Genomic DNA, 8,181 nt, shown 5'->3' on the forward strand with positions numbered 1-8,181 from the left:
AGCTCATCAGTTATCCTGCAACAGTGTGACTCTTGTCCTAACTTTTTTTTCAGATTGAGATGGATTGAATATGTGCCAGAGGGCCCCGTCCCGGGTGAGGGGATTGCCCCGAGCAGGTGAGGCCCCATTTGTCTCTGCAGCAGAAGTGTATGTGGTGACTGTGTTACAGCACTGTTCTTTGTCTTTCTTTTTAGGAAATCAATCTGGATACCAGCAGCCAAGGTGAGCAGCGGAGAGAAGTGGTTGTTATTGCTCAGCTCTCAAGCACAACAATTTTTCAGCCGATTCATCGTGTCACAAGAGGGATCTGCCCAGTGTCAAGGATGATGTTTGAGATTGAGGCTTCAGGTGAGTTGAGGATTGTGACTGGGAGAGGGAGGGTGAGTAGGTATCCAGTTAGGAGTTCTTGGGAGGGGGTTTGCAGGCAGCAGCGTGAGAAAGGGTGTTTATTTGTTTATTTGAGGGCCCCCCCACACAAGGCTGTTCAGAAGCCTAGCAGAGGCATTCCCGTGTCTTACAGCACACAAGGTCATCCACTGCACTCACAGCAATGGCATTTAACTTTGCCTTTCTCTTACCCAGGTGCCACCCCTAATGAAGGCCACAGCCTTGGAATCAGGATGAAGCTGGAGCCTGAGGGAGCCAGGCACGCTCAGGAAAGGGCAAGTAGCTGCCTTGCAGGGATTTGGCCCGCATAACTCTGGACTCACACTTTGGTTTCGGTTTACTTTATTGTAGCTGACCAAGAGGCTCACAGGCCATCACAGAGCCCTCCGAGGCAGACTCATTTCAGGTGCAACGTGGATCCACATCGCTGATCATCCAAAAGATAAGTTGGGGGCCAGGGCCTGGAGATGAGAGAATAGTGGGTTGGTAGTTCTTGGGGCAGATTTAGAAATTAGCAAAGAGAAGAGCATTCTTCTCCAAGGGCCTCTTAGGACAGCTAAAGGGAGAGGCTCTACTTTTGATGGCAGCTTTCAGGTGCGCAGTGCAGAACAGCTCCGGTGTGTGCCGTGTTCCTAGTGTGTCTTTGGGGTCCCTTTTGCCCTCTTCCCTCGAGGCCCTCACCACAAGCATGATGTGTTGTGTTTCTTGTCCCCCTGTTTGTCACATTCTGTGTCACGGGTGTCTGCGGGTATTTGTGCCGGAACTGTTCTGCCCTGCCCATGGCCTGCTGCAGTAGGACAAGCCTTGGGGAGTTGAAATTTGTAATGTGGGCTGTACTTGGGCTCTAGATGCTGTTCCTAGATTGACATAAGGTGTTTGCAGCTTGTGAGTTACCCTGGTTTTGTTTGACATAAGTTCTAACTTTCTTTCAGGTGCAGATGCATTCCATGTGTGGCAGAGGGTCAGGGTTAGGAGGTGCCGGGCCTTCTTAGGAGCGCGGTGAGTAGCTGAGTGGTGGGGTTTTGGCCGATGCGGTGCCAAGGTCAGGCACTGATGTTTGGTTGTCTTTAATCTAGCTGTCTGAGAGACACCAGCCCGGTGGCAGCAGGACCTTCCCAGCTGACGAGGTGGCCTTTCTTTGCACCTGACAGGGACCAGCATCCCCAGATGTCTGAGAGATAAGTAGAGGGCTGTGACCCACAGAGGGGATGAAGGCATGGTGCTGGTTTGGGCATGACCGGGAGGCGTTTTTGAGTCCAATTTGGAGGTGGGTGGTGTTCATGAAGTGGCCCCTTAGGCCCCATAAAAGCAAAGTCTCACTTTTGATCGCAGTGCTGAGGTGCGCAGGGCAGAGCAGTCCCGGTGTGTCTCGTGTCCTTTGTCTGTTGTGCATTATGTGTTGTTTGTGTATGTCATGTCTTTTACCTTAGGGGGGCCTGTCAGAAACCTTGGCATCCTTGTTAGCATCTGTGATCTCTGCATTCCTTGGCTTGGCACCCGGGCCATAGAACTTTTGACTGGGGAGCTCAGACAGGCATCAGACTCTCTTCTGTCTTTGGAAGCATCCAGTCAGGTGTCTTGTCAGGTCTTGTTCTGAGCTGTCCGGACAGCTATGCCCCACCTGGATCCATTATGGTGGATTAGGACTTGTAAGAATGTGAGGGCAGGCAGAGGATTCTGACCATAGGATTCCTAGGCATCGATCTTTGCTGTTCTTGGAATAAATCCTTCAGTTAGCATGTTCTTCCTCCAGGGTTCTCTGAGCCTCATCAGCTGACCGTCAGTTTGAACTCAGTCATCTCCTTTTGCATTCTCTCAGTCCTTGCAGCCATTTTCCTTGCCAAGAGATGTCTGTTCCTGTTGTGTCCCCGTTGTCTGTCCTGTCCTGTCCTGCCTGTCCTGTGTCACGGGTGTCATCACACATTTGTGCCGGGGCTGCTCTGCCCTGCCGCACAGACTGGTGCGATAGGAGAAGTCCTGGGGACTTGGAATTTGTAATGTGGGGTGTAGTTGGACTCTAGATGGGATTTGTAGATGGACACATCATATCTGGAGCTCTTCAGTTATCCTGCAACAGTGTGACTCTTGTCCTAACTTTTTTTCCAGAATCAGATGGATTAAATCTGTGCCAGCGGGCCCCATCCCGGGTGAGGGGATTGCCCCGAGCAGGTGAGGCCCCATTTGTCTCTGCAGCAGAAGTGTGTATGGTGACTGTGTTACAGCTCTGTTCTTTGTCTTTCTTTTTAGGAAATAAATCTGGATTCCAGCAGCCAAGGTGGGCAGCAGAGAGAAGTGGTTGTTATTGCTCAGCTCTCAAGCACAACAATTTTTCAGCAGATTGATCGTGTCACAAGAGGGATCTGCCCAGTGTCAAGGATGATGTTTGAGATTGAGGCTTCAGGTGATTGAGGATTGTGACTGGGAGAGGGAGGGTGTTCAGGTATCCAGTTAGGAGTTCTTGGGAGGGGGTTTGCAGGCAGCAGGGTGAGAAAGGGTGTTTATTTGTTTATTTGAAGGCCTCCCCCCACAAGGCTGTTCAGAAGCCTAGCAGAGGCATTGCCATGTCTTACAGCACACAAGGTCATCCACTGCAGTCACAGCAATGCCATTTAACTTTGCCTTTCTCTAACCCAGGTGCCACTCCTAATAAAGGCCACCGCCTTGGAATCAGGATGAAGCTGGAGCCAGAGGGAGCCAGGCACGCTCAGGAAAGGGCAAGTAGCTGCCTGTGTGGGATTTGGCCCACATAAGTCTGAACTCATAGTTTGGTTTTGGTTTTCTTTATTGCAGCTGACCGAGAGGCTCGCAGGCCATCACAGAGCCCTCCGAGGCAGACTCATTTCAGGTGCAACGTGGATCCACATCGCCGATCATCCAAAAGGTAAGTCGGGGGCCACGGCCTGGAGATGGGAGAGTGTCAGGTTGGGAGTTCTTGCGCCAGATTTAAAAATTGGCAGTGGGAAAAGCAATCTTCTCCAAGGGCCTCTTAGGACAGGTAAAGGGAGAGGCTCTACTTTTGATGGCAGATGTCAGGCGGGCAGTGCAGAACAGCTCTGGTCTGTCTGGTGTTGTCTCGTGTGCCGTGTTACCTGGTGTGTCTTTGGGGTCCCTTTTGCCTTCTCCCCTCGAGACCCTCACCACAAGCATGATGTGTCGTGTTTCTTGTCCCCCGTGTTTGTCACGTTCTGTGTCACGGGTGTGTACACACGTTTGTGCCGGAGCTGCTCTGCCCTGCCCATGGCCTGCTGCAGTAGGACAAACCATAGGGAGTGGGAATTTGTAATGTGGGGTGTACTTGGGCTCTGGATGCTGTTCCCAGATTGACATAAGGTGTTTGCAGCTTGTGAGTTACCCTGGTTTTGTTTGACATAAGTTCTAACTTTCTTTCAGGTGCAGATGCATTCCACGTGTGGCAGAGGGTCAGGGTTAGGAGGTGCCGGGCCTTCTTAGGAGCGCGGTGAGTAGCAGAGTGGTGGGGTTTTGGCCGATGCGGTGCCAAGATCAGGCACTGATGTTTGGTTCTCTTTAATCTAGCTGTCTGAGAGACACCAGCCCGGTGGCAGCAGGACCTTCCCAGGTGACGAGGTGGCCTTTCTTTGCACCTGACAGGGACCAGCATCCCCAGATGTCTGAGAGATAAGTAGAGGGCTGTGACCCACAGAGGGGATGAAGGCATGGTGCTGGTTTGGGAATTACGGGGAGGGGTTTTTGAGTCCAATTTGGAGGGTGGGGTGTTCATGAGGTGGCCCCTTAGGCCCCATAATAGCCACGTCTCACTTTTGATCCCAGTGCTGAGGTGTGCAGGGCAGAGCAGTCCCGGGGTGTCTCGTGTCCTTTGTCTGTTGTGCATTATGTGTTGTTTGTGTATGCCATGTCTTTTACCTTAGGGGGGCCTGTCAGAAACCTTGGCGTCCTTGTTAGCATCTGTGATCTCTGCATTCCTTGGCCTGGCACCCGGGCCATAGAACTTTTGACTGGGGAGCTCAGACAGGCATCAGACTCTCTTCTGTCTTTGGAAGCATCCAGTCAGGTGTCTTGTCAGGTCTTGTCCTGAGCTGTCCGGACAGCTATGCCCCACCTGGATCCTTTATGGTGGATTAGGACTTGTAATATTACGAGGTTAGGTAGAGGGTTCTGACTGTAGGATTCCTAGGCATCCATCTTTGCAGTTATTGGAATAAATCATTCAGTTAGCATCTTCTTCCTCCAGGGTTCTCTGAGCCTCATCAGCTCACCATCGGTCTCAGCTCGGTCATCTCCTTTTGCGTTCTCTCAGTCCTTGCAGCCATTTTCCTTGCCAAGAGATGTCTGTTCCCGTTGTGTCCCCGTTGTCTGTCCTGTCCTGTCTGTCCTGTGTCACGGGTGTCTGCACACATTTGGGACGGGGCTGCTCTGCCCTGCGGCATAGCCAGCTGCGATAGGAGAAGTCCTCGGGACTTGGAATGTGTAATGCGGGGTGTAGTTGGACTGTAGGTGGGTTTTGTAGATGGACACAGGATATCTGGAGCTCCTCAGTTATCCTGCAACAGTTTGACTCTTGTCCTACCTTTTTTTTCAGATTGAGATGGATTAAATCTGTGCCAGAGGGCCCCATCCCGTTGAGGGGATTGCCCCGAGCAGGTGAGGCCCCATTTGTCTCTGCAGCAGAAGTGTGTATGGTGACTGTGTTACAGCTCTGTTCTTTGTCTTTCTTTTTAGGAAGTAACTCTGGATACCAGCAGCCTAGGTGAGCAGCAGAGAGAAGTGGTTGTTATTGCTCAGCTCTGAAGCACAACAATTTTTCAGCAGATTCATTGTGTCACAAGAGGGATCTGCCCAGTGTCAAGGATGATGTTTGGGATTGAGGCTTCAGGTGAGTTGAGGATGGTGACTGGGAGAGGGAGGGTGATCAGGTATCCAGTAAGGAGTTCTTGGGAGGGGGTTTGCAGGCAGCAGGGTGAGAAAGGGTGTTTATTTGTTTATTTGAGGGCCCCCCCAACACAAGGCTGTTCAGAAGCCTAGCGGAGGCATTGCCATGTCTTAGAGCACACAAGGTCATCCACTGCAGTCACAGCAATGCCATTTAACTTTGCCTTTCTCTAACCCAGGTGCCACTCCTATGGAAGGCCACATCCTTGGAATCAGGATGAAGCTGGAGCCTGAGGGAGCCAGGCACGCTCAGGAAAGGGCAAGTAGCTGCCTTGCTGGGATTTCGCCCACATAAGTCTGAACTCATACTTTGGTTTTGGTTTTCTTTATTGTAGCTGACTGGGAGGCTAACAGGCCATCACAGAGCCCTCCGAGGCAGACTCATTTCAGGTGCAGCGTGGATTCCCCTCACCAATCATCCAAAAGATAAGTTTGGGGCCACGGCCTGGAGATGGGAGTGTAGCAGGTTGGGAGTTCTTGGGGCAGAGTTAAAAAGCAGCAGAGGGAAAAGCATTCTTCTCCAAGGGCCTGTTAGGACAGCTAAAGGGAGAGGCTCTTCTTTTGATGGCAGCTGTCAGGCGGGCAGTGCAGAACAGCTGCGGTCTGTGTCCTCTTGTCTGGTGTGCTGTGTTCCCTAGTGTGTCTTTGGGGTCCCTTTTGCCCTCTTCCCTCGAGGCCCTCACCACAAGCATGATGTGTTGTGTTTGGTGTCCCCCTGTTTGTCACGTTCTGTGTCACGGGTGTCTGCAGGTATTTGTGCCGGAGCTGTTCTGCCCTGCCGCATGGCGTGCTGCAATGGGACAAGCCTGGGGAGTTGAAATTTGTAATGTGGGCTCTACTTGGGCACTAGGTGCTATTCCTAGGTTTACATAAGGTGTTTCCAGCTTGAAAGTTAAAGTTATTGTGGAGGTGTGTGACATATGTTCTAACTTTCTTTCAGGTGTGGATGCATTGCATCCATGGCAGAGGGTCAGGGTTAGGAGGTGCTGGGCATTCCTAGGAGCATGGTGAGTAGCAGAGTGGTGGGGTTTTGGCCGATGCGGTGCCAAGGTCAGGCACTGATGTTTGGTTCTCTTTAATCTAGCTGTCTGAGAGACACCAGCCCGGTGCCAGCAGGACCTTACCAGGTGACGAGGTGGCCTTTCTTTGCACCTGACACAGGCATCCCCTGATGTCTGAGAGATAAGCAGAGGGCTGCAATCCTCAGAGGGGATGAACGTGGGGTGCTTTGTCAGGACTCCCTGAGGTGGGGGTCTGAGTTGGCTCTGGCAATGAGGTTATCCAAGATGTTGCCCCTTAGGTCCCATAAAAGCAAAGTCTCCCTTTTGGTCACAGTGCTGAGGTGTGCAGCAGGGCAGAGCAGTCCTGGTGTGTCTTGTGTCACTTGTGTATTGTGTGTTTTCCTGGATATCTCATGTCTCTTATCTTAGCCCTGTGAGGGGCCTCTCAGAAACCTTTCCTAGCATCCGTGATCTCAGCGTTCCTCGCCCTGGCACCCATGCCATAGATCTTTTGACTGGGGAGCTCACACAGGCATCAGAAATGCATCTCTCTTTAGAAGCGTCCAGTCAAATGTCTTGTCATGTCTTGTTCTGAGCTGTACGGACAGCCATGCTGCGCAATGATCCATTATAGCAGAGTAGGACTTGTAAGGATGTGAGGTTAGGGAGAGGATTCTGACTGTAGGATTCTCGGGCATCCATCTTTGCAGTTTTTGGAATAAATCATTCTGTTTGCATCTTCTTCCTCCAGGGTTCTCTGAGCCTCATCAGCTCGCCATCAGCTTCAACTCTTCTTCTTTTGCATTCTCTCAGTCCTTGCAGCCATTTTCCTTGCTAAGAGATTTCCGTTCCTGTTGTGTCCCCAGTGTTTGTCACGTCTTGTCTGTCCTGTGTCACGGGTGTCTGCACACATTTGTGCTGGAGCTGCTGTTCTGCCTTGCTGCAATATGAGAAGTCTCAGGGACTTGGAATTTGTAATGTGTAGTTGGATTCTAGATGGGATTTGTAGATGGACACAGGATACGTGGAGCCCATAAGTTATCCTGCAGCCCTTTCACTTTCATCCTAACTTTCTTTTAGTTGCAGAAGGATAAATCCAGGGCAGAGCCCCCCATTCTGGGTGAGGGGATTCCCCTGTGAAGGTCAGTCACTGTTTGTCTCTGCAGAGGAAGCATAAATTGTGGCTGCTGCAGCTCTGCTCTTTGTCTTTATTTTTAGGAAGTCAAGGCAGAGAGCAGCTGTCAAGGCTGAGTGGGCAAGGTGAGCATTCAGTAGGGTACCGAAACAGTTGTTATTGCTGAGGTCTCAGTTTCTGGTGCAGCTCTAGGTATGTATTATTCCTCTTTTTATTTTAGATGGACTGCTTGCCATCTATCCTAGCCCAGCATGCCCATGCCAGGTGGGTTCAAGCTTAAGGTATCAGTGTGGCATACTTGTCAGGGTTGGGAGGTTGTGTTTTCACAGTATCTCAGCATGCTTTTCTGCTTTGTTTCTTTGCAGGTGCTGTCGCTGCCCTAGGCATGCCGGGGAAGAGAGGAGGGCAGGTGACTCGGAGTTTAGGCGGGCTGATTCCTAGGTGAGCGTTATGCAGCAGCATGCTAAGTGTGTACATTTTCTTTTTGCAGGTATCTTCCAGGCGGCCTCTGGAGTCAAATCAAGACTTGAGGTGAGCTGGGGCAGGGGTGCGAAGGAGTCCCGGGGATTACTGTTTTTGAGGGCAATAGTCACGTTTTCTGTTTTGCCTTAGGTACCCTGGGCAGGCTTGTAGCCACAGCTTGGAAGCGGCAGCACCGAAGCGCACACATTGAGAACGTCTCAACGTCCACGTCCGACCGAGGATGGATTTTGTCTGCTTGTCTTCCAAAAGCTAAGTATCGGGGCCAGT

The 8,181-nt window shown here is 51.3% G+C and overlaps 1 long non-coding RNA gene across 1 annotated transcript; it reads left to right on the forward strand.

The window, feature by feature from the left end:
• The first annotated feature begins 7,251 nt into the window (after positions 1-7,251).
• Positions 7,252-7,924, forward strand: LOC131081952 (uncharacterized). The gene is made up of 3 exons (XR_009114294.1): positions 7,252-7,556; positions 7,652-7,695; positions 7,797-7,924. It is a non-coding gene; the product is annotated as an uncharacterized LOC131081952 (long non-coding RNA).
• Positions 7,925-8,181: the final 257 nt, after the last annotated feature.

Source organism: Melospiza georgiana, chromosome 3 (genome assembly GCF_028018845.1).
Source record: "Melospiza georgiana isolate bMelGeo1 chromosome 3, bMelGeo1.pri, whole genome shotgun sequence".
NCBI classification, from domain to species: domain Eukaryota; kingdom Metazoa; phylum Chordata; class Aves; order Passeriformes; family Passerellidae; genus Melospiza; species Melospiza georgiana.